This window comes from Nicotiana sylvestris, chromosome 9 (genome assembly GCF_000393655.2).
Source record: "Nicotiana sylvestris chromosome 9, ASM39365v2, whole genome shotgun sequence".
Taxonomy (NCBI): Eukaryota; Viridiplantae; Streptophyta; class Magnoliopsida; order Solanales; family Solanaceae; genus Nicotiana; species Nicotiana sylvestris.
In genome coordinates, this window is record NC_091065.1 from 33,426,577 (window position 1) to 33,454,060 (window position 27,484).

The 27,484-nt window shown below is 39.1% G+C and overlaps 1 long non-coding RNA gene across 2 annotated transcripts; it reads right to left on the reverse strand.

Annotated features, from left to right (window-relative positions):
• Positions 1 to 11,781: 11,781 nt before the first annotated feature.
• LOC104229904 (uncharacterized) lies at positions 11,782 to 16,419 on the reverse strand. 2 transcript variants are annotated; one of them, XR_711763.2, is made up of 6 exons: positions 15,976 to 16,419; positions 15,663 to 15,783; positions 14,911 to 15,000; positions 14,433 to 14,530; positions 13,672 to 13,731; positions 11,782 to 12,342 (listed from the first exon to the last, which is right to left on the reverse strand). It is a non-coding gene; the product is annotated as an uncharacterized lncRNA (long non-coding RNA). The 2 variants fall into 2 exon arrangements; XR_711762.2 differs by lacking the exon at positions 15,663 to 15,783.
• Positions 16,420 to 27,484: the final 11,065 nt, after the last annotated feature.

A 27,484-nucleotide genomic window follows, 5' to 3' on the forward strand; every position in this document is an offset into this window, starting at 1 on the left:
GAGGATGAAAACAATTGGGGATTGTTCTCTAAGACAAGGGGGTTCTTTTGAGACCAAACTTGCAATCTTACCTTGCCGGACGCTGGAGTTATGGGGCGTGAATAGTGGTGGTGGCACTATTCACAGAAAATCCTAGAGAGAAGGAGGTTAGTTGCAAAATGGAAGTTCCTGTGGTGTACTCATGCCCCTTCTGCGCATGTTTTCATATGCAGATCCAGGTACCGCTACTTAGGCCTACCATCCTTGAGGGAGGCGACTGCTTTAGAGACTTCGAGGTACATCTGCCGCGTCCACAGACCTAAGAGTCTCTTTCTATTCGTGCTATTAGTATTTAGCCCTTCTGTATTTTTCTGCTCTTTTTAGACATTCCGGAGTTAGAGATATATAGTATATTTTTCTTAGCTTGTGATTCGTGGGTTTTCGGGTCTTGGATTTACGTATTGGTATTGAGAGTTAAACATGGTGTATGCCGAGCGGTACATTTAAACACTATTATTACTTTATTCCTGTTTTAAATTATTTTACTTCTGCAAATTTTGGTTTTTCTTCTGCAATTTAGGCTTACCTAGTCGTAGAGACTAGGTGCCATCACGATGGTTCATGGAAGGCAAACCGGGGTCATGACAAGATCGAATCTGTCTTATGAAGAAATTCAGAGAAACCTAGTCAAAAGGAGCCATAATATGGTACCACAACTTACCCCCTAACTCTATTGACTTATTTGCTATGCTTGCAGACTCTTTTGTGAAAGCACATGCTGGAGCTATCAAGGTCGAAACTAGGAAATCGAACCTCTTCAAAGTAAGGAAAAAAGATAATGAAATGCTCAAAGAGTTCATATCTCGATTTCAAATAGAACAGATGGACCTACCACCAGTCGCTGATGATTGGTCCGTTCAAGCTTTTACCCAAGGACTCAATGTTCGAAGTTCGGTGGCTTCACAGCAATTAAAGAAAAATCTGATAGAATATCGGGATATCACTTTGGCTGATATGCATAACCTATATCAATCGAAGATTAGCGTCGAAGATGATCAACTAGGGGCTCCTTCCTCCGTTTATCCTGTTAGACCCATCGACAGAGTCAAGAGAGATATTGATCGTGAACCAAGGTCGAGTAGGGATTGATATCATCTGTACAATGAGGATCGAAGAAGCAATAGGTCCAGACGGAGCTCTATACGAAATGAAAAATCGATATCAATCAAAGATCATAGTTGAAGATGATCAACTGGGGGCTTCCTCTGGGTCCATTTATCTTATTATACCCGTAGACAGAGTCAAGAGAGATATTTATTGTGAACCGAGGTTGAGTAGGGATCGATATCAGCTATACAATGAGGATCGAAGAAGCAATAGGTCCAGATAGAGCTCTATAAGAAATTAAAAAAGAAATTACCGAGGCTAGAGCAACCAGGTACTCATGAGCAAGAATGGTTTTGACAAGCCTATAGGACCCAAAGAAGCACCGAGGTTGTCAGAATATAACTTTAATGTCGATGTTTCGGCCATCATATCTGCTATAGGATGAATCAAAGATACCAAATGGCCTTGACCTCTACAATCCAACCCAGCTCAAATGGATCCAAACCAAATGTGCAAATATCAAGGCACTCATGGCCACAGGACAGAGGATTGCCAACAGTTGAGGGAGGAGGTAGCCTGGTTATTCAACAACGGACATCTTTGAGAATTTTTAAGTGACCAAGCCAAGAATCATTTTTGAAATAGAGACTCTAATAAACAAGCCGAGCAGGAAGAACCTCAACACGTCGTCCACATGATCATCGGAGGGGTCGATGTTCCTCAGGGTCCGATGTTAAAGGGCACCAAAGTATCCATCACAAGGGAGAAATGGACTCGAGATTACATACTAGAAGGAACTCTATCTTTCAAGATGAGGATGCAGAAGGAATCATTCAACCCCATAATGATACACTGGTAATATCCATACTCATGAATAAATATCAAGTTAAACATGTGTTAATTGATCCAGGTAGCTCGGCCAACATCATTCTATCAAGGGTTGTAGAACTACTCGGCCTACAGAACCAATTTGTGCCTGCAACCCGAGTGCTAAACAGATTCAACATGGGTTGTGAAACAACTAAGGGATAAATAGCATTACCAGTAAACGCCGCTGGGACCATTTTGGAAACCAAGTTTTATGTGATTGAAGTGGACATGAGGTACAACGCCTGTTTGGGAGGCCATGGATCCACAACATGAGGGCAGTGCCCTCGACTCTCCACCAGTTGTTAAAATTCCCAATTCCATGAGGGATTAAAACAATCTACGAGGAGCAACCGGCCGCAAAGGAAATATTTGAAATTGAAGTAATTCCGGTATCAACACTGGTGACATCGAAGGAACCGAGTTTGAATACAAAGCAACAAACTAAATAGCAATTATTGACACCAGCCATGACCCAATCGGATAAACAGGGGATTGATGAAGATGATGATTACGGGGTTCCCAGATCTTTTATAGTACCCGATAATTCTGACACTACAAAATCAATGATCGAAGATCTGGAGAAACTCATATTGATCGAACATCTACCTGATCAAAAGGTGTACCTAGGCACGGGGTTAACCTCTGAGCTCAGGAATAAACTCATTCAATTTTTCATTGATAACATAGATTGTTTTGCTTGGTCACATCTCGACATGACAGGGATCCCACTAGAGATAACCACTTATAAGATGAGCCTGGACCTGAAATTCTATCGTCAAGCAGAAAAGAAGACCCCTGTACAAGATTAAACATGATTTTATCAAGGACGAGGTAACTAAACTCGTTAAAATAGGGTCCTTTCGGGAAGTCAAATACCCAGAATGGTTAGCAAACGTAGTAGTAGTCCCCAAAAAAAGGAACAAACTAAGAATGTGTGTAGATTATAAAGATTTAAATAAGACATGTCCTAAGGACTCTTTCCCTTTACCTAACATCGATCGTATGATCGATGCTACGGCCGGCCACGAGATCCTTAGTTTTCTCGATGCTTACTTCGGGTACAACCAAATACGGATAAACCCGGATGATTAGGAAAAGACCTCCTTCATTACTAAGTATGGCACATACTGCTATAACATAATGCTATTTGGATTAAAAAATGCCAGTGCCACTTACCAATGCTTAGTAAACCGGATGTTCGAAGAACAAATAGGGAAATCCATGGAAGTTTTGGTGTTACAACCCATATTCACGTACATTAGTTCATATCGTAAGTTAGTCAACGTAAATCCGAGAAGATATTATCTTTGAGATGATAAGAAGTTAATACTATTGGTCTTAAATGATACAAGGGTGTATAAAGGGGGGGGGGTTAACAAATATTAGAAGTTAAACGAATCAAGGATGTTGTAACCCGTATTCTCGGGTAAACCTTGAGGTACTTAATATACTCAAGAGGTTATGTTATAAGTTATTTTAATTATATAATATCCGTATCATAAGTGTTGAAGTCAAATGAGTTATGAAAAAAATTCGACAAAAGTTGGCGAAACTTACATTCATAATTTTACTTAAACTTTAGGTCAAATGTTACTAAGCTTTTCTCCCAATTTACTGGGAATTACGGGGTGATATATACACCAAATTGAAGATATATGAGTCTAGTTTTCAACTCATTAAATCTTTTATCCGTACGATCTTGGAGTAGAGAGATATTCGCATTTTAGCGAGACTGCGCCAAGCACCTCTCTATGGGGCCCACATAGGCGGTTTAAGACATATGGATATATATAAAAGAGGCCTCAACCCCATTATAAGTCATTATTTTTAGTTTTTTCAGACCTTAGAACCCTAAAAACATCCTCTCAAGTTTCTCTCATGATCTAAGACCCAAACAAATGGCAAACAACACAAATTAAGTGTCGGGAATCCCGTGGCGCTAGTAAGTTTCTTGTTCTTCTTGTTGTTGCTCATTTTTGTGTTGTTCCAGCTCCTGTGGGAGGTTGTTTTAAGTGGTTTATGTTCTTTAAATACTCCCTCAAGTTTTTAATATCAACCCTAGGTGATTTCAAGTCTTCTAAAGTGATTTTAGTGTCGAAAACCCCTAATTCACTGCTAGTTTCGCTTCCTTGTTATTGTGGCAGCATTAGAGGGATATTTCATGGAAAATTAAGGTCAAATTGGAGTTGTTCTTTCTGTTTAAAGGTAAGGAACCTCTTACTCTATATGTATTTAAAATTATCCAAGTTGCGGCTAAGTCGTTGAAGCTAGAACTTGTGGAATATATATATCCAAAGGCTTGGTAGTAGTGTTGTTGGTTGGTGGACCATTTTTGGAGGCTCAATATGATTATTATTGATGTTGTTTGGGCTGTTTGGTGATTGTTTTAACTTGTGGGAAGTCATATAAATAGGGGAGGTGTTGTCTGTTTCCTCGTAAAATAGGTTGTGGTAGATACATAATAGTTACGACGCCTAATGTCACGACCCTAATCCCGAACCCGGTCGTGATGGCGCCTCTCGTGAAGACAAGGCCAACCGACTTAACCCAAATCATCTTTTGTTACAGTTAATTAATACAAATATAGTCTAAGCATGGTGTAAATCATACTAAATAGCGGAAATATAGATAATAATGCGGAAGTCCAGCCCGACACAACCCTAACCGGGGTGTCACAAGTCATGAGCATTTATGAGTCATAATACCAGTCTGCTGAATCTAATAACTAGTACAATGTCCGTAAGGAATATAGAAGACGAGATAATAGAGACACGGGGCTGCGGACGTCATCAGCTACCTCGTAATCCCTGAAAGCCGCCTGAAACTGGAGGAAATCAGCACTCAGGAGTGGAACCAGCAATGCCTGAATCTGCACACATGGTGCAGGGAGTAATGTGAGTGCTCCAACCCAGTGAGTAATAAATATAAATAATGACTGAAGATAAGAAATCATGTAAAAACACAAGGCATTCCATACTGAAGTAGTAAAATCACTTTAAACAGTAAAGCAGTGAGAAATCAAGTGAAAATCCCTTTTTCCAACAAGTAAAGCAAGTAGTTTACAAGTGAGTAACAAAATGATAGAAATGTAAACAGCCCCTCGGGCAAATCATTTACAACAAACCGCCCCTCATGCATAATATCAACAGAACCAGCCCATCTGGCTCAATATCAGAAAAGTGTCAGCCCCTCGGGCTCAATATCAGAACAGTAACAGCCCCCCGGGATCAATATCAGATCAGTAACAGCCCCTCGGGCTCAATATCATATCACAATGGGTACCCGCACTCACTGGGGGTGTACAGACTCCGGGAGGGCCCCTTACGGCCCAAGCGCAATATCAAGCCATCTCGTGGCATAAAATCTAGGCCCTCGGCCTCATATTAGTCAAGCCACCTCGTGGCGTGTATATGTATCTCAGACCCTCGACCTCATAAACAATATCAAAAAGCCACCTCGTGGCGTACATATCTTAGGCCCTCGGCCTCAATCAGTATCTGTGTTTCCTCACAACTAGGCCCTCGGCCTTACTCAGTCAAAAAAATACTAACAAGCCCATCGAGCATTAGTGAAACAGTATTTCTCAGCCCAAAACATCATTTAAATATTATTTAAGTCTCAAAACGGAGTAAAAATGGCTGAGTAGTAAAACAGTGGAAAATAACATGACTGCGTTCAATTAATAAGTCAAAATAGTGAGGAAATAGTAATAAAAATCCCCAAAGGGTTCAAATAGTTGGCACGAAGCCCAAATATGGCAATCAGCCCAAATCACGATGATAACAAATAAGTTTCAGTCAAATATGCGGTAAAATCATCAATCGGGACGGACCAAGTCACAATCCCCAATAGTACACGACCTCACGCTCGTCATCAAGCGTGTGCTTCACCTCAATATAGCACTACGATGTGCAATTCGGGGTTTCAAACCCTCAGAGCATCATTTACAATCATTACTCACCTCAATCCGAGAAAAATCCTACTCTGAAATGCCTTTTCCCCTCGAATCGGCCTCCATCGATCCGAATCTAGCCACAGTTAATTTAATTCAGCCAATACTAATTATAAGAATTAATTCCATATGAAAATACTAATTTTCCAACAAAATCCGAAATTAACCCAAAATTTTTGCCCGTGGGGCCCACATCTTGGAATTCGATGAAACTCATAAAATCCGACAATTCATTCCGATACGAGTTCAACCATACAAAAATTATCAAATTCCGATGTCAAATAGACCTTCAAATCCTAAATCTTCATTTTTGGAAACTTTTACAAAAACTTCAATTTCTTTCATCCAAAGATGAATATTGATATAGATTCATGAAATGTAATCACTTCTGGATATAGAACACTTACCCAAGTCGAAATCGTGAAAAATCCCTTTGGAATCGCCCAAATCCGAGCTTGAATGACCAAAAATGGAAGAATTTCGGACCCCCTTCGGTTTTTACACTGCCTAGGGGTATTTTAGGGATTTTACATGCTCCACCGCGCTCCTGCCGCGTTCCTCCGCGTTCCGCCGTGCTCAAAGGCATAAAACTCTTGAATTGACGCGGTTTCGGCGCGGTCGCGCGCCTGGGCGCGCTTATGACACATGTCCGGTAAAATGGTCATAACTTTCTGTATACACCTCCAAATGATAAACGGTTTGATTCTATGGAAACTAGACTCAAAGGGCTTTAATTTTATAGGTTATGCATCAGACATCTCGTTATATCCATGTAGATATGCTCGTCCAAAATGAGGTCTTGTGCGTACTCATTTTCAACTTTAGTATATTATGAAATTTTCCAACTTGGCTTAGGCTTAGGACTTTAATTAGACCCCATATATCTTATAGTATGCCTCGTACACTTGCTATCATATCCATTTGCCATCCATCATGTTAATAAACCTCTTCCACATACTAAATAATATAATTAAAACACATCAACTATCTTATTTCGCTAAAATGCGCCGAATTATCCTATGGACTTCCAAATCCAAATTTGGACACACGTCTAAGTACACCATAAAAATCTATTTACATCATTAAAATTCCAATTTGGGGTCATTTGCTCGAAAATAAACTCTTCGGGCAACTCTTTCCATTTGAGCTTCAAAAAAATAAGTTTTTTGATTTTTTTTTAAATTTAACTCTGAATCTTACGAAAAATCAAACTTGACCATACATGCATGTCATAATGTGTATTATGAAGCTCCTCGAGGTCTTAAGCCATTGAACAAGATGCTAATTCTTTTAACGATAGGTCGGGTCGTTACACCTAAACAATAAATATAGTGTCATTTCTCTTATTGTAGACTAAAGAGTCGTGAAATTTGCATAGCTTGAGGTTGGGCAGTATATACAAGGTATGTGAGGCTATCCCTTACCTTCTTTTTCACGACTCCGATTGTACATAATGTAATGAACGGCCTTCCAAAGATACTCTACTCTTAGAAGCTAGCAGTACTTACATTGTTTCCCTTCTTATAGAGCGATTGATGTTGATGTTGCTTCTCTTATTCTTATGTTATCAATGTTGTTGGTACTTCTTGATTATTATAAGATTTATGATGAAGGGTTAGCCCTAATAGCATCTCCAGAGGATACCGACGTTAGGTCACCCCGAAAGGTTCAGAATATTATTCCAATGAGTCCAACATGCATTATATATATGTATCTATTTTACTCTACCGAGCCGCGCTATAGACGGCCGGGTACGGCACCTATTGTGCAACCACTGATCAGTTGGATTTTACTGAGCTCCACATGGCCGGGTACGATTCTACCAAGCCTTATGATGGCAAGGTACATTTTTACCCAGCCTATTACGGTCGGGTACGATATGATGATGCCCACAAAGGCGTATGTTTTATAAGCTTATGTATATATATGTATGTATCATGCATTTCATGTCAGTAGCTCTTACAGGTACCCAGATGTTACAGGTTGTATATTCTCTATCCCTATTTACATTACTGCTTCTATTTATGCTTTCATGCCTTACATACTCAATGCTTTATTCGTACTGATGTCCTTTTTATTTGTGGATGATGCATGTTGTTCTGCAGGTCCTGATAGATGGGTAGATATAGCTCCCCCGCCATAGTAGGCTGCCCAGTTCAGCGGTTATTGGCGAGATCCCTTCTCCGGACTTACCGTGGTCTTGGTATGCATTTTTGTTATAGATATTATGGATATGTCGGGGCCCTGTTACGGCAATGTTGCAGCACTTATGTTCCTTTAGAGGCTCATAGACAGGTGTCGACTCATGTATAGTTTGGTATGCCTTGTCAGCTGAGTTTTGTTGTATAATCTTTCATGGCAGCGTGGTAGCTCATACCTTGTATATAGTTTCTTGGCTGTCTGTTCATCTCATGTTATATATGTTCATGCCATTATCTTTCATTGTTGGTTGTTCATGATCCATGTCTACCATTTATATTGATCTCGTCGACCCTTAAAGATAATAAGGAAGGTTAGATAAAATGTACATTGGTGCTCGGCAAATATGGCCTGGGTGTTAGTCATGACCCTCCAGTTTGGGTCGTGACAGTTTACATTGACGATATGTTGGCTAAGTCCCTGCGAGCAGAGGACCATTTAAAGCATTTACAAGAAAACTTCAGTATATTGAAGAAGTACAACATGAAGCTGAATCCGGAAAAATATGCGTTCGGAGTCAGATCTGGAAAATTTCTTGGGTTCATAGTATCCAATCGAGGAATCGAGATCAAACCTAACAAGATCAAAGCTATCGAGCATATCACGGTATTGGACAACGTGAAGATTGTGTAAAGGCTAACCGGGTGCATTGCCGCCCTGGGGCGATTTGTCTCGAGGTCCTCCTGTAAGTGCCACCGATTTTTCTCGTTACTAAAGAAGAGAAACAACTTCACATGGACCCTAGAATCCGAACGGGCCTTCGAAGAACTTAAGTAGTATATATCGAGCTTGACACTGCTTCACACGCCAAGGGAAGACGAACAACTATACTTGTACTTGGCAGTATCAGAGATAGCAGTATATGGAGTCCTTGTTTGGGAAGAACAAGGTACGCAATTTCCAATTTATTACGTTAGCAGGACCCTAGGTGAGGCCTCAACTAGATACCCTCACCTAGAAAAAAAGGTGCTCGTTTTGCTAAGTGTCTCTAGGAAACTAAAACTGTTTTTCAGTGCCATCCTATATGTATTGTGACAACTTACCCATTGCGAAATATAATGCATAAACCCGAACTCTTGGGACGATTGGCCAAATGAGTCGTGGAAATCAGCGGGTACGATATTGAGTATCGACCCGGGACAACCATTAAGTCTCAAATTTTGGTAGATTGCATGGTTGACTTTATGCCGGCCCTAATACCCAAGGTCGAAAGAGAGTTGTTGTTAAACTCGGGGACATCTTCGAGAATCTAGACCCTCTTTACTGATGGTGTCATAAACGCAAAGGGGTCCGGACTTGGCAACATACTGAAGCCATCCACATGCAATGTAGTTAGACAATCCATTAGAATTGTGAAATTGACTAAAAACAAGGCCGAATATAAGGCCATGATTACAGGTCTCAAACTAGCCAAAAGCTTGGGGGCAGAAGTGATCGAAGGTAAGTGCGACTCCCTCCTTGTGGTGAACCAAGTTAATGGAACGTTCGAAGTCAGAGAAGAACAAATGCAAAGGTACATAGACAAGTTGCAGGTAACATTATATCAGTTCAAAGAGTGGACTTTGCAACACGTACCTCGAGATCAAATAGCGAGGTTGATGCCCTTGCAAAATTAGGGTCGTCGGTCGATGACAACGAGCTCAACTTGGGGGCAGTCGTATAGCTCATGAGATCGGTAGTAGAAGAAGGTCACGCCGAAATAAATTCCACAAGCTTGACTTGGGATAGGAGAAACAAATATGTAGAATATTTGAAGACCGGAACTGCTCTCGGATCCAAAAGAATCGATGATTCACCAATCTGAGGAATTGCTGCATTCAATCTTATCACCATGGCCATTCATGAAAGGGGAATGGACATAGTTGGCTCTCTTCCATGGGCACCCGGTAAGGCTTAGTTTATATTATTTATGACTGACTATTTTTCTAAGTGGATTGAAGAACAGGCGTACGAGAAGGTTAGGGAGAAGGAAGTCATCGACTTCATTTGGGACACATCATATGTCGGTTCAGAATGTCATCCAAAATCATATGTGACAATGGAAAATAATTTATCGGCAACAAAGTGACCAAGTTTCTCGAGGATCATAAGATCAAACGGATCCTGTCAACACCTTATCACCCTAGTGGGAACGGACAAGCCGAATCGACCAACAAAACCATACTCCAAAACCTCAAAAAGAAGTTAACTGACGCCAAAGGAAAGTGGAAGAAAATCCTACCCGAAGTCATGGCATACTGTACGACCTCAAAGTTTAGTATCGGGGTCACCTCATTCTTATTGGTTTATGGCGCCGAAGCTCTAATACCAGTCGGAGAGCCAAGTATCGGATTCCAATATGCAACAAAGGAATCAAATGACGGGAAGCCGACCTTGTTCGGTTAGTTGCCAAAAAGCAACAGATCAAGAGATATTACAATAGAAGGGCCAACCTTTGATACTCAACATCAGAGACTTAGTGCTAAGGAAGGTCACGCCGAACACCCGAAACCCGAGCGAGGAAAAGTTGGGACTGAACTGGGAAGGACCATATCATATCATCGAAATCACCATAAAAGGATGCTACAAGCTCGAAACGATGAACGATGAACAACTACCGAGCAATTGGAAGATAACTCACCTAAAATGATATTACTGCTAAGGTACGACCCCATTTATTTTCTTTTATTTATATTTCTGACTAATACTTGTCGGTGACCAACAAGGAATAGTACGAACTTTTAGGTCTGAAAGCATGTGTTACACTCTTTTTCCCTTAAAACGGTTTTATCCCAAATGGATTTTCCGGCAAGGTTTTTAATGAGGCAACAGTGAATCGTGCTAACTTAGTCATGAATTGGTGTTAAGGATCGCATCAACAATATCTGAGGCTTCTCTCTATGATCAACCTCAAATACTTGAGGCATTACCCTCAGATATCGTCTTTAGAAAGGAAATTACATCATGATGGAAGGGTCTCAATAGGTAGTATTTATTGTAAGGGCCAAATGGTCAAGCAAACCGTGCCCACATAGGCTGCTCGAACCCTGACACAAAGCATGTACCCACATGTTATTATTATGCACAAGAATAAAGAGAAGTCTCTTCCTTGCAATCATCTTGACCTTTAAAACTTTATTCTATACATTCCTTAAGGAACCCTGCTTCCAATCCCCTAAAGGTAACGAGCCCCAGGGTCGCTTTAGCCTGAGTTCGAACGATCACTCTCTCACTCGGGGACTGCCGTACGAAAACAAATTCGGACGGTCAAAGTTATTAGACCTCGAGGGCATAAGACCTATTAGGCAAACCTTGAGTTTTAAAAGGTCAAGGCCACCTCCACTCAGGGGATGTTATCTTGGGCAAGGATAACTCGGGAAAGCAAGTCTACTGGGCGACTCCCAAACTAAAAAGCTACAGCTATAATAGCATGGTTCGGAGACGTCCGAGACCCGTAACAAAAACCAGGCCTTCAAAAAGAAAAAATTTTCATAACCGGTTCTAAAAGCTATCCTCGACAAACTACAATCCGAATTACATATTTTAGGAGAAAGTTTTCGGTCACACCGCCTTGAAACAAAATAATGTAAAGGCAAGGATTGTTTGAACCTTCGAATATAATCTAAATTATTTTATGCTAAGACATTTCGATCTTTGTGAACACAAATAATAAAGCAAAGGAAAAATTCGAAAGCTGAAAGGGAAAGAAAGCCTTATATATTATCCAAAATTCTTTTTACAGGGGCCAAAATGGCCCCGATACAGAATTATACAACGGCCAAAATGGCCTTCAAAAAAGAGAAATATCTAGAAAGCCCTAAGTGGCCTAGCTTTCACTAGGGGCACCATTGGCACCATCGGGATCTTCGCTATCCTCGGACTCTCCCAAATCTTCGGCTCCTCATCATCTTCGGGAGAGACCATTTTTTAGCCTCAGGTTCAATATCTTTGACGTTCTCGATCTCAGCTGATAGGTCGAAACCCCGAGCATGAATATCCTCAAGGGCCTCAGTTCAAGATTGCCATTTAGCATGCTCAGTAATGTCTTTTGCTCGAACCTGAGCCGCCTAGGCATCGGCCTTATAAACGGCCACCATCTCATCGACATTGGCCTTAATTACTTTGGCCTCCGACTTGGTCGCTTCAAGCTCCGTGGCCAGACTTTCTCGATCAGAAATGACCGAATTCAACTGGGACTGGAGCTCCTCAATCTTCTTGTCCTGCGCCAAGGACTTCTAGCTGGACATCAACTGACACTACAACAAAAAAGGTTTTTAGTGGCAATTAAATACTTTATAGCGGCAATAAAAATGGCCGCCAAAACATTTACCGGCAATTAGTTATTAGCCATTGTAGTCGGCGTTGGAAAAGCCTTTAGCGACCATTTATCTAAATGCTAGTAAAGGCCCCTGTTATGGCCAATAAAGGTCCGTTAGTTGTAGCGACAAATATTGCTGGCAATTATAATGGGCACTACAACTCAATAAAAATTTCATAGGCCCTACCTTTTGCATCTTTTATTATTGCCACTAAAAGTCAATTTAAAACCGGTAAAGAGAACCCCTTTTGGCAACAAATATAATGGCCACTAAAGTTATCCTTGAATTCACCTTTATTCATTTATTTAATAGCTTTTACTACTATCGATAAAAGTTCATATAATTGCTATAACAATGACCTTTTAACAATTTTTCTTATTGCCGCTAACTATTAAGAAAGAATTTTCTTTACTTAATTATTGCCTTGTATGCTCATTTATCTTAAAATGATACTCCCTTCAAAAAACTTAATGCACTTAATTAATCCACACGTCAGAACTATGAATCCATAAATTGGAAGTGTCAACAACATAACAAAAACACTAACCTATTTGAATCTAATAACTAGTGTCATTTAGAATCTAATGAATTATTTATCAAATAGCTGTATACAATAAGCGACATAAGAAAGATTCTCCAACTCTTGATCATAATGAAATCTTCCATGAGCGATGATTTTGAATATCATACTGTATGACAACCACATATGATGTTCAACAATAGGTAGTAAATCATCTGCGTGACATTTATACGCTTATACTAGCATTTTAAGGAAGTGCTACTACAAAATACCATTAAAACAAGTGAACAAGAAGTTTCTCAAAAGATAGATTTGTCTCAATGGTTTTCATTAATGTTGCAGTCTTCTTAAGTCTATCTGTATTTAACAATAGCAATCCAACAAAGAGATGGCACAAACATGTGGAGTACTTGCTATTTTCGCCTACAAGAGCAGAATGGACGTATTCACATTTCTTTTTAGAAAAAGAAAGAAGACTAGAGAAATGTGCAAAACCCAATGTTCCGACAAGGATGCAAAGGTGATATTTTTAATCCATTTTCGAGATTTTACTCATCTACTTACTATTAAACGTGCACACGAAGATAGGTACCAAAGCTTGTGTCACACCGATACTTACAAATAAAATGCTAATATACGTAATCTCTCCTTACACTAGTGTGTTAACAAGAATTAAGGCCTTCTTATTAATAGAAAAAGGAACATACACTTCCTGAAATTCACCGGAAAAAATCGATTGTTTGTACCTCTATATCTTCTCTTGTAAAAACTTTCAAATTTTCCTCTCAATATCAAGTTCACGTGACCTGCAAAAAAATTAGGTGGTCCTCACTTGATTAATACTTAAGGTTATACAAAAGATGCTGGAAAGAATTTCTGATAAAGGAACTAAAAAAAATTATTGATGGTATTTTTTTGTGGTGAAGGTGCTGAGGGACTGTCTAGGTTTTAGAATTTATACGTGTGAGAGAAGCCTCAATATCTTCTCGTTCAGACGAATCAACATACTTAAGGTTTGATCAATATCTTTGGAATCAGGACTATCTATCTTGTAAAATGCCATTTCGAAAGTCCCTAATGCAGCCAACCAGTTGGTAAACAAACAAAAATATTTAGGAATTCATGTATTGCCATTTCAACCAAATTAAAATAAAAAATCTTCCAACAGAGACTAGCTAAAGAAAAAGGAAAGTGGTGAATAATGAAAGTCATGACCAAGATATTATATCACACATCCACAGACAATAGTAATGGTTCAACCAAAGAACTAGTCCAGCAAGCAAAAAGATAGAACAACTTGTAATCTTTAAGACTAGCATCACGAGATATAAAGACCACTAGCAGCACATTGACTTTTACCTTTCTTAAAGATAAGGTAGAAATTACTAGCAAAAAAGAACCTATTTTGCATAGTTCATATTAATTGTGTCCTATGAGTTCTCAACAATTCAGGAACAAAGATTAACAATATATACATTCAAATATAAAAAGGAAAAGGAATTGTTACTTTGAAGTTTGAAATGGCATTCATGGTGCTTGTACTGCTTGTTTTGCTAACTGACTTCTCCTCTCATATGTTGCTTGAGCTCTCTTATTCTCAAGATCCTGTGGTTATCACAAACAAAGGAGAAGTCACCATCAAAAGTCAGATATTTTAATAGAAAACTGAGACTTCAGTTATAATTATAGACTACAAGTATGAAAACTCGTCTTACAATTTTTTTTAGAAATATGAATCGGAGCTCATTTTTACATGAATAACGTTTAAGTAGAAAGAAAAGGAACTCCACGTGCTGCTTGGAGCAGAAAATTACATTTTCATATTGGTAAGAAATACATGAAAATAAAGTCAAGAACACTATTTAACAAGAAATAGCTAACAACTGCTATATGTTGCTCCATTGATTCTAGTTGTGAAGTAATACAACAACTAACTAGAGAGAATAAATGTATAATAAATAAAAAACAAGATACAAGAAACTTACCATGATAGTGTCATAATAATTCCATCCAACCTCTGATGAAAGCTTGCTCAAAGCAGTATGTGTGTCCTGCCTCAAGCCTCAATACCCTAGCTACACGAGAGGATGGTAGTAACTTTAGTATAAAAAGAAACAATAATACTATGCGTAAACTAATACTTGAGTGCATCAGGAATAACTATCCTTTTCATCTTGTCATATGCGGACGGAACGCCCTCATAAATAAATTATGGGTGCTGCACGACAACTTGCTTGAGCATATTTTGCTATGTAGACTAATATTTGTACCATTAGGCCTAGTTACTAGACATCTAGAAAATGAACCGAAAAGTATGTGTTTAGATTCAAGTCGAAGTTAAAATAAAAAAGCTAGGTTATTTAAGAAGTAGAGAAAGAAGCAGATAAATGAAGAGATAAAATTACTCTATAGAGATAAATCAATGTGAGTTGTGCTGTACCCCATCCTTTTTTCTTCAATATCTATGTGCTTTAAATGTGATATTGTTCCAAGCAACTGTATTTGTGATATTTTTCTTCCTGTTTCCTCCATCTATTATGCTACACCAATATCACTACTTTATATATACCTATCAAACTTTTACTAAAGTGAGAGTTCCAATGTTTTCAAAGCCTTCATTCCAATCATGATAAACCTCATTAAAGCCACAATACCAATCAAAAATCAAAGAAAAGTGAGACCCAGTTCTCTTAAATGGAAAGAATAGACATACCATGTTCATAAAATAATCCTATACCTTTCATAATATACTTCTTGTCCAAAGGATTCACTATAAATGTAGCACCTTTATTTGACACAAACTCTCTTTCTTTCCATTCTCTCGCCTCTCTCCAAATTCATATTCCTAATTCCCTAACCTGTAATTAATAACACACATCAAGTAATAAGGAGTGATCCAATTACCCTCAATAATTTACAGATAAAATATTAGAACTAACTACAAAAAAGGTGTTGGATATGTGGGACAACAATCGTCATCTTCTCCATTCATACTTATCAGACAGTCCTAATCATCTCAATAAAGCCAAAAAGAAGATCAATTGTCTTACCATGAAATAGCAGCCAGTGATGGCGAGACAGAGAAAAGTTAGTCAGAAGCGGGCAAGCATTGATGATGAGAGTATTCACGTATGGATAGATGGTGGCCATCAACAGTGCGACAGAGAAGGCGCAGTGGCGACGAAAAAAGCCTTTATTTTGGGATGGTGACCAGCAATAACAAGAAGAGGGAAACTGCAATGACAAACTTCGTTTGTATTTTTGAAATATTTTCCAAATTTATTGAACTTAGTTGTTGATTAAAATTGGAGGGAATGGGTGATTTTAGTGAAAATAACTGGAGGGAAAGCTAAAATATTAACTAACAGCTTTCAAGAAATGTCTTTTAGTGGTCATTCATTTTTATTGCCAGTAAAAAGGTATGCAATACCGGCTGATTCACAATTGCTGTTAGCATTTGGATTTTTGGAATTATTTACTAGCCATTAGCTTATTGCCGCTATTTAATTACCCTAAAAGACTTTTTTGTTGTAGTGCAAAGTTAGTTGGGCCCGGGCGATCTCCTTTTCTGAGGCCAGGCGATCCATGTTCCTTTTCCATTCTTCGGCCTCAGCCTTTACCACATCTACCTCTTCACGGAGCTTTCCGATCTTGTCAATGTTCTGTTGGACCTGTGGGTTCGGACCGTTAGTCACAATGTCTGATTCGGCATCACTAACTGCAAAAATTCTTCTTACCTGCTTGGCCAGGTCGGCATGTCTTTCTGATCCACTGTCCGGGAAGAACTGACTACGATCTCGCGTTATCGACCTCCCTATCTCAAGGCAAAGCAGCCTTGCCTCCTTCCGGTTTGGAAGCTTCGGCTAAACCTCCCTCATCGGCCTCCCTGAGTCGAGGTAATCCAGTTTCAGCTCTCACCAGTTTGGGGCCCCCTCGTACCTCGAGCCCTGACCGCACACGGGGCACCAACTCGGAGGGTTCTTCTTCTTCTTCTGGATCATCCCTCAAACGATGAAGTGAGTCCGAAGAGGGCGCCCGAGCACTGGTGCTACCCTTAGATGTACGCACCGAGCTTCTTTTTGTTCTTTTCTTTTCCGAGCTGGGAGAACTCGGGACCCTCTTCCTTTTCTTTTCATCACCCTATCTTGGAGCAGGGGACTCGACATGCACATCCTCGTCACTGGATGAAAGCCTCATAGCAACATCCTTGGGATGACTTGTAAAAGAAAACGGAACAAATAATAACTCAACAGCATGAATCGAATATTATTAGCTCAAAAAAGAAACTTACCATTGGAATGGGCCTCCCACCGGCCCATCGAGAGTTTTCTCCACGCGCGCTCGGAATATGGTTTTTGTGACACGAAGCCCTCGACCCAATCCTTGAGTCGAGGAACTGCATCCGATATCCGAGAGATGGTTGCACCACAAAATGCCGATAAGAAAGGAGGAAAAAAGGAAAAACAATAAACGAAATATTTAAGGCAAGGTTATACTTACATTTCATGTTCCATTTCTCGGGAAATGGCATGTCCTCGGCGGGATTAAATTCGAGGTCTTCACTCGAGCGAATCGGCCCAACGAACTTCGGTCCCGGTCCTCGTCTATACTTGAGAATGGGGCCCTACTGGCCGACGGGCATGTTTTATTAATCCCCCTTGATAGAGTCGGGGACTGTACAGGCGCATAAGATGTTCGAGGGTAAAGGGAAACCCCTCAATTTTGCTTACGAAGAATCGGAGGAGAATTACTATTCCACCAGAAAGAAGGATGGATTTGACCGAGGATCACCTCGTATCACTTACAAAAGGCGATGATGACCGAGTCCAAGGGGCCCAACGTAAGGGATAAGTGTAAACACTTAAAAAACCCTCCATGTGGGTAGTAATCATATAAGGCCCCGAAAAATTTCAGTAAGGAATTTAAGGTTTTGCGGTGACGAGGTAGACTAGTGAGTATAAAGGTTATAAAAATTTCTCACGGCGAGCCTTTTGGGTTGAAGAATGCACTAAATTGTTGATGGAAAATTTTGGCTGAGGAAAGCAATTTTGCAGTCAAGTTTGCAACTGCAGAATCATTATGCAGGCCGCACATCGGTCGCATATCGGCCACAAAGTAAAGTAGAAAACTGGGCGAATTTTAGATGACATTTTGCAGTCAATTATGTGACCGCAAAATGGTTTCGCGAGCCGCATAATTCATCGCATAAACCAACATGACAAATTTCGAAGGTGATTCTGCGGTCGGAGAACATGTCTGTGGAACACAGAATTGTCGCAGATTGGTTCAGTTTCTGGGTATCATATTTTGTGGCCATATTGAGGGCCGCAAATTGATTATGTGGCTAGGTCTGCGACCGCAGACCCGATTTCGTACAATTTAAGATCTGAAAAATTATATTCGATCCCATTTTTATAAACAGGCTTTGGTGGTCATTTTTAAGGGTTTCATCTGATATTTTTAGAGAGAGGTGAGAGTATCTTAGAGAGAAAGAGAAGATCTAGCTAATTATTCATCAAAATATTGCTCAAGCCTTGAAATTCAACAAGAAATATCACTAGATATTCATCCAAAAGGTAAGATTCTAACCATAGTCTTCAATTTCGAGTCTGGGGTAAAAGATGAGTGATTAGGAGTCTGATTGTCACGAGCCAAAGCGACGGGCCAAGATGGGCACCCGGTGCATTACTCATCCGAGTACCAACATAACATATCATTCTTATTGTACTTTCATTGCCAACCGGAATGAACATAGAGGAATACTAAATATAGGACGAACCAACCTGATATTAAAACTTATACATGTGATATACGGGCATATAAGGACAACATGATCATTTGTAAACTCAAAATATAGGTCGGCAAGGCCATACACGCATACGTATACAAGACATCTGTCCACAAGCCTCTAAGAGTACATACTTAACATAAAGGTCGGGACAGAGCCCTGCCATACCAAACAATACGCGTCTAAATCATACTGACCAAACAGGCAACTTCGGAGCAAATGGAGCGCACCAACATCTTCCGATATGTTGATAGCCAACTTAAAGGACTCTCGACCTATCTATCGGGACCTGTGGGCATGAAACACAGCGTTTCCAGGAAAAAGGGACGTTAGTACGATAATGTACCAAGTATGTAAGGCACATAAATAAGTATATAAAAGACATGGAAGAACATGGAGTCAATGACTCAACCTGTAAGTCTGGATAACTCTGTAAATCACAAAATGCTTATAGTGTCATGCATATGAGTATGAATGTCATGTCTTTCATAAGTACATGTGTTCGTAACATCATCAAGCCTTTAAGGGCATCCCATCATATCATCTAGGCCATTGTGGGCAAAATCATCAACATATACCAGCTGATCCGGTGGTGGTGCGTATATAATGCCGTAACCTTTTCCCATATCCCATATATATATATATATATATATATATATACATACACACACACATACATATATATATGCATATATAATGTCGTCTGGTCATGGGTCAATGTACATGTATAAATGAATGTAATGTATGAGAAGTACGTCAATAAAACCTCTCGGAACATCATAAGACCATTATACCTCTGATTAATATCATGAAACAAACTTTATCAACTTAGGTATTTTCTGAGGCCCATGAATAGACGATAGAATAATAAGACATATGGGAATTCAAGAACATAGACATCTCTAATACTTCTATGAATAGAGTCATTTATAGAATTTGTGCATTTGCTCGTGTCATTCATGTCGTATAGATCATGCCAAAAAGAAAGAAGGGATAGCCTTAACATACCTGAGTCGGTTCTACGGACAATCCCTCTAACATATGACAATCGTGACAAAATACGTCACGGCAAGACCGTCACGTGTATATATATATATATATATATATATATATATATATATATACACACACACACACACACACACACATATATATATATATATATATATATACACATATATATATATACATACATATGCGTATATAATGTCGTCTGGTTATGGGTCAATGTACATGTATAAATGAATATAATGCATGAGAAGTACGTCAATAAAACCTCTCGGTACGTCATAAGACCATTATACCTCTGATTAATATCATGAAACAAACTTTATCAACTTACGTATTTTCTGAGACCCATGAACAGATGATAGAATAATAAGACATATGAGAATTCAAGAACATAGACATCTCTAATACTTCTATGAATAGAGTCATTTATGGAATTTGTGCATTTGCTCGTTTCGTTCGTGTCATATAGATCATGCAAAAAAGAAAGAAGGGATAGCCTTAACATACCTGAGCCGGTTCTCTGGACAATCCCTATAATACATGAAAATCGCGAAAAAACACGTGATGGCAAGACATGAGTAGGTGTCATGACCCCAGTTCGCCCTCCGTGAACTGTCGTGACGGCACCTAGTCTCTATGACTAGGTAAGCCTAACAAGCGCGGAAAATAAACAAAACTTGCGGAAGAATAATTAAAAGTCAAAATAACCGAATAAAACAGTATTTAAAATGCCGCTCGGCATATGCAGTACAACTTCTCAAAAGCTAATACACTTTCCCAAAACCCAAAATCTCATGAAACCACAAGCCTTTAAATACCTAACAGTGTCTAACTCCGAAATATCTAACAAAGAAAAGAAATACAGAATGGCTAGTACTTAAAAGCGAGAATACAAAGGGACTCCTCGGTCTACAGACGCGGCAGATATACCTCGAAGTCTCTAGAGCAGACTCCTCGCCTCAAGGGTGGTAGGACTGAGTCGAAGTACCTGGATCTGCACATGAAAAACATGTGTAGAAAGGGCATGAGTACACTACAACGGTACTCAGTAAGTGCCAAGCCTAACCTCTGTCACACCTCATTTTTCCTACCCCTAAGGGTATAAGGGAGTTTTTCCAATTAAAGGACAATCGAAACGGGATTTGTTTATGTAATTTAGAGTTGCCACTTGGGAGATTTGTGGTGTCCCAAGTCACCGGTTGAATCCCGAATTGGGGAAAAGATTGACTCTATTGAACAGTCCGCGAACCAGAAATCCGGATAAGGAATTCTGTTAACCCGGGAGAAGGTGTTAGGCATTCTCGAGTTCCGTGGTTCTAGCACGGTCGCTCAACTGTTATATTTGGCTTATTTTATCTGATTTTAACAATTAAGAACTTATATGCAAATTTTAACTTTGAACCGCTTTTATCAATTTTATTATTATTGTTATTATTATTGTGAAAACGTATCTCGAACCACGTCACAGTCAATGCACCCGTGGTTATCGACACATTTCAACTCCGTTGAGATTTGGATTTGGGCCACATGAATGCGCACCCGTATTTAAGAAAATAATTTATTAAAAACGCGCCTAAAGCGACTAGCGTATTGTTGTTTTGGGAGGAGGCCGTGAAAATTCATTAGACGGTCAACTCCAAAGTCTATCCGGTTATTGAGTCCTTTTATTGAGGGTCCCGCAATTTGTGATTTACTGTGGCAAGGCACGCCTCCTTTATTTTAAGGACCTAAAGTGACTACATTTCTATTTAAATTAGTCTCTAAAAATAAAATAAAAATCCTAATTAATTACATGCTTAATTGGTCCGCTGTTCATTATTTACCAACTTACGACCATTATTGAAAAGTAAACATCACCAAAACTGAAATTGTAAATGAAGTACAAAATTGACAAGTAGTATTTTTCAAAAGAAAACTAAACATCTTATAACTATCCTAAGCCCAATTTGTTAAATGAACAAACCATGGGTATTAACTACTTACAAATATCGGCAACTAGAATTAACTTTAATCGCTAGTGCTCTTTCGAAAAAATATTGAACTCCAATATTAACTCATTTTTGAACTCGACTCATGTCTATTGGATTAATGTTCTTAGTCTTGCTATATTGATTCACCCTTCAAATATACTAAACCTGCTAATTCTACAAGTTAAGAGTCCCTATGTTTGCCTAAATTTGCGGGTTTTTGTTACTTAAAGATTCAACAATTACAAAATTGCGAATTACTTCTATTTTAATGTTCGCGAGTTCAAAACTAGATTTTTTTAAACCAACCAATATTAAATTGATATCCTACATGGATTATTTGCCAAAATGATTCCGAACTAAGGTATTTGATGACACGCATAAACAAAACTAACATTATTTAACTATGAAACTCGAGGCGAGACTTAAAAGTTCAAAAAAAAAACAACCTACATCTTACTCAAATTGAACACACATATTATACTAATTGGTGCTCATATCTTTTCAAGGAATTCAGTTCCACAATCTAAGGTTACTTATCACTTATTGCTAATAACATGATCTTATAGAAGAAACAATCATACTTATACAAATGTCTAACGTTCATTTAACATAAAACAACATAATTAAAGTCTATCTAAAATACAAAACATGCTAAAATTATGCATCTCATTTCATCTTCAAAGTGTACATCAAAATGATTTGTAGAAGTGTACCTGGTATGGACACAAGAACAAAAGGAGAAGATCAGTGCAGAAACACAGCAGTAGCATATACAGTAACACATCAGTAGCAACAACCAATAAACCCAGGAAATACTAAACTGAAAACCCAGCAGTACCAAAACTAAACACAGACGGATGCAATGAAACAGTAGTCTTCTGTTTTTATCAAACACTTCAAAGAAAGCAGCCTGAAACTTTGAATGCAAAAGTTCAGCCTTAACACTTTAACTCTAGCTCTTAATGCACAAGTTTTGATTTTTCTGAATATTAGAGTTCTTTGTTCCAAAAGTTTTTTTCTACCTGCAATTCTTGCTGCCTTTTAAATCAGTCCCCAATCCCTTTTATACAAATCTGCCCCCCCCCCCCATTTCCTTATTCAAATCAGAATTTTCCCACTAAATTTGATTTTTTTACTTTAAACCTCACTAAGGAAGCTTTTTCCTTATTTTCAGCACCCCCATTCCCTTTTGTTCCCCATTAGTGTATTAAATAATACCCCCATTAACAAAGCACTAACAATAAAGTATAATACTAACTATTTCATTCCTAAATCACCCCTGAAACCCCTTAATATTACTGACTTCCTAAAGGTAGCTATTCAAAATACATTAAGACTTAATTCTGAAATTCTATTTAACTAACCATTAACCAAAACTGTTTTGATTACAGCTATAACCAATTCAGCTAGTACTTTAAGGCAAAAAATACATCAAATACAAAATTCCCATGATTCAGAACAATGTTTATAATCAAACAGAATTTTAACTAATCGGACAATTAACAATCGAAAACTATAAACAATAGAATGCCAAAATGATTCAACTATACGAACAAACTAATCATCGAAGCTTAATTAATCGATTACATATTATACTAACACTCAACCACAGAGAATCAGGCAACTCACGGGTAATTTCAGTGGTAGGGACTAACAGGAATTTAATTAATCGACACAACTTATTAATCGATTACACATACACAATTGGTAATACAAACAGAATCAATCATATCAACAGGGTGATTCATGGTTTTGTTCAACACAGGGGACTTATGAAGCTAACTATCAAATCGAATATGTAGTTTATAATATGTACAATTTAATCAGTAAAAGAGAAATCAACCAAATAAAAGGTCACTGGGGATGAGAAGATGAATCGAAAAAAGTAGGGAAGATCAATAAAATTAAACTAAACATATACATAGATCATAAAGACAGAATAAAGGAAAAAGAAAAACACCTCAAAATCTCAGAAATATGCGGACCCAGGCTCGAACTCGGATTTGGACATTTTTGAGGTCGAACAAACTTTAATCGAAGTATTCTCAACTGAGAATACCTCGATTAAGGTCTATTAGACCCCAACCTTTCAATTAATTGGACAAATTCCATGATTTGGAATTTTAGGGTTCGTTTTTTCCCGGATTTAGGGTTTAAACATTTCTAGGCAGATTCAAACCAAACCAAGCTTGGTTTGGTTACAAGTGAGGTCAGGGGAGTAACTGGTATGAATTTGAGATGGGTTGGGGTAGGTTTAGGTTATGCTCGAATCTTCGATTGAAGATTCGAGAAGCTGTAGGGTGATTCAAGGTGAACAACCAACAAATCTGTAACGAAGGTGGTTAGGGGGTGCTGTGGTGTTAATTAGGGACTGGTTGCTGAGTTTGGCTCGAATCTTCAAATGAAGATTCGAGAAGCTCAAGGAAGATTCGAGCTAAACGGTTACCAGATTTGGATTGGGGGTGGTTAGGAGGTTCAGGGGTGTTATTTTGGTGGCCGGCGGCGTCGTTGCAGCCGGGTTTCAGGCAAAGAGGAGCTAGGGCGGCTAGGGTTTGGGGGGGGGCATCGTCTTCAGAGACGATGATGAACAGAAATACGATAGAGGTTTGGTCTGAGGGGGGGATGGGGTAGGATATTTAGTTTATATAGGGGAGGGGTGGTCTGATCTTGGTCGTTGGATCAATCACGATCCATGACCTGGATTAATTCACTTAAAGGGGACGACACCGTTTGGTCTAAGTTGGGGAATGGGTCGGCCTGGGGGGGGGAAGTGGATCGGGTCGTGTTGAGGCCTTGAGGCCGTTAGATCAAATAAAATGGATGGCTTAGATTGATCATTTGAAATGTTGTCGTTTCAACTATGCAGGGGCTGAATTGGATCGTTCGATCCAGTTTGATCAACGACTCAAATTTGAGATGCCAATACGGCTGTAACGACCCAACCGGTCGTTTTAAGCTCTAGCGCGTCGTTCATCAGTTGGAAGTCATGAACAACTTCATTTTAGGTATATTGACTTGTACGTATGGTCAGAATTGAATTTCAAGAAATTCGGAGTCAAATTGGAAAGAAACTTTTCATTGCGGCAACCTTAAGTTGAAGAAAATGGCTAAGATTGGAATTGAGTAAACGACCTCGGAATTGGGATCTAAAAGTTCCAGCATGTTCGAATGATGATTTCGGACTTGGGCGCATGTCCGGATTTGGTTTTGGATAACCCGTGAGCATTTCGGCGTATATTGTGGAAGTTAGTATTTTAGAAGAATTTCATAAACTTGGGTTGGAAGGCATTTCAGAGTTATAGATGTCCGTTTGGGATTCCGAGTCTGGGAATAGCTTTGTATGGTGATTTTGGAGTTGGGAGCGCAATCGGAAGTGAATTCGGATGTCCGGAGGTCATTTTGAAATCATTTGGCTATATATAGGAATTTGAAGGTTTTTGAGAAAATTCGACCGGAAGTGAAAATTTTGATATCGGGGTCGGAATGCGATTCTGAAAGTTGGTGCAAGTCCTTAATATCGAATGTGACTTGTGTGCAAAATTTGAAGTCATTCGGACTAGTTTTGGTAAGGTTTGAGACACTTAGTCTCTCTTAAGGAAGCATAAGTTGGAAAAGTCAACCGGATATTGACTTATGTGTTAGAGGGTTCGAAATGCAAATTTTATGGTTCGGATAGCTTCGTTAGGTGATTTGGGACTTAGGAGTGTGTCCGGAATATTTTTGTGATGACCGGGGTAGAATTAAGCTTGAATTGGCAAAGTTAGTATTTTGGCGAATTCGGGTTGATAGGTGAGATTTTGATCTGGGAGTCGGAATGGAATTCCGAGAGTTGCTGTAGCTTTGTTATGTCATTTGTGATGTGTGTACAAAATTTCAGGTTATTCGGACATCGTTTGGTCGGGTTTTTGATTGAAAGTGTATGTTCGGAAATTTTTGGAAACTTAGGCTTGAATTCGATGAGTTTTGGATAATTTGATATTGTTTAAGGTGTTTTGATGATTGGAGCAGGTCTTAATGATGTTATGAATTATGTGGGAATGATTGGTTGAGGTCCCACTGGCCTCGGGTGTGTTTCGGATGCCCAACAGGTCATTTTTGGAAGATTTTTGCCGTTTTAAGCATAAATGTAATGATCTAAAGGTTTATTTTTAGTTCTAGAGATCCAAATTTGATTTCGAGACTTCCAGAATTTAAATCATGAATTATAGGACTGATCTGGAAATTTTGGTTTAATTTCATCAAGTCACGATTGAGTTTTTGACGTGAAATGTGAGTTAATTGTTTAACGAGTGAAATGGGTATTGAGCTGGGAAAACGAGATCCAAATTGAGTTTCGATTGAAGGGTTGTGTTCATATTATTATTTGTGACTCATAGGAACAAGAATCGTCTAATTTGGAGTTCGTATGATGGAGTTAGGGCCATTTTAGTGAAAAATGGTTGTGCTGCAAATTTCATAAAAAGTTGCTGTATTTTTTGCAGCAGTGAACAGTAACCACACGGGTGAACAGTGACCCGTGAACAGTACTTCCGAAATATTAACATTTCATCCGCGAACCCAACCCATTTTTCCACCATTTTTGAGTAACCTTGAGAGCTTTTGGATGGGAATTGAAGGGGTTTTGACGGAAAGTGATTGGAGATTCGACGCACGTGGAGGCCAATTCGAGGGGCAAAGGTGTCGCGACCTAAAGAAGTAGCCGGTTCGAGGTGAGTAATTGATGCAACTGTTGTTCTGAGGGTTTGAAACCCCGGACTTTCACATCGTAATGCTATATTGAGGCGTAACACGCATCCCATGGCAGGTGCGGGGTCGTATATGATTGGGGATTGTGACTTGGTCCATCCCGAGTGATAATTATAGTATATTGGCGACTAATTCGCACATTGTATTGATACTTATATTATGTTGGCGACTGATACACACATGTATTGATGATATTTGGGCTTAATGCCACGTTTGGGGGCCTTGTGCCGACTTGTAGAATCCTTCGGGGATTAATATCATTTAATTTCAGTCCAAGGTTTTAATTACTATTTTGCAAACTTAGCCGTAATTCTAAGTGTTGAAAACTCAAATGATATTTTAAATGTATTTTGGGCTGGAAACTTCTATTTTGTAAATGCCCAAGGGGCTTATTATATTATTTTCTGGACTGATTATAAAGTGACTTGAAACAGTGGTAACAATGACACTGTATGACATACTTGAAACAGTGGTAACAATGGCACTGTATGATATACTTGAAATAGAGGTAACAATGGCACTGTAGGATGTAAATTGGTCAGGTAACAATGGGTTGACCGGTCAGGTAACAATGACTGACCAAGATATTGCGCTTGGGCTGTAGGAGCCCCTCCGGAGTCTGTACACACCCCCAGTGAGCGTCGTCGACGATAAATAAATATGGATGGCTCGGGCTGCACGCCGCAGTGGGTACTGGAATGTACCATCATATGCATTGCATTGCATTCATGTATTTGTATTTATACTGTTGTTTAGCTGCTCAGTTCCATATGTTGCTGTATATTTGGATTTTAGCTTACTTTGTGTATTTACTGGATTTTCTTATCTTCGGACTGTAGTTACTTTTATTACTCACTGGGTCGGAGTACTCACTTTACTCCCTGCACCTCGCGTGCAGCTGCAGGTATTGATCACCCGGTAGCGGGATATTAGCTCATTGAAGGTATTACTATTGTAGCTGAGCAAGGTTACCGCCAGCGTTCGCGGCACCGGACATTGTCTTTAGAATTTCAGAATTTAATTTTGTATATTATTGGCCCTGTA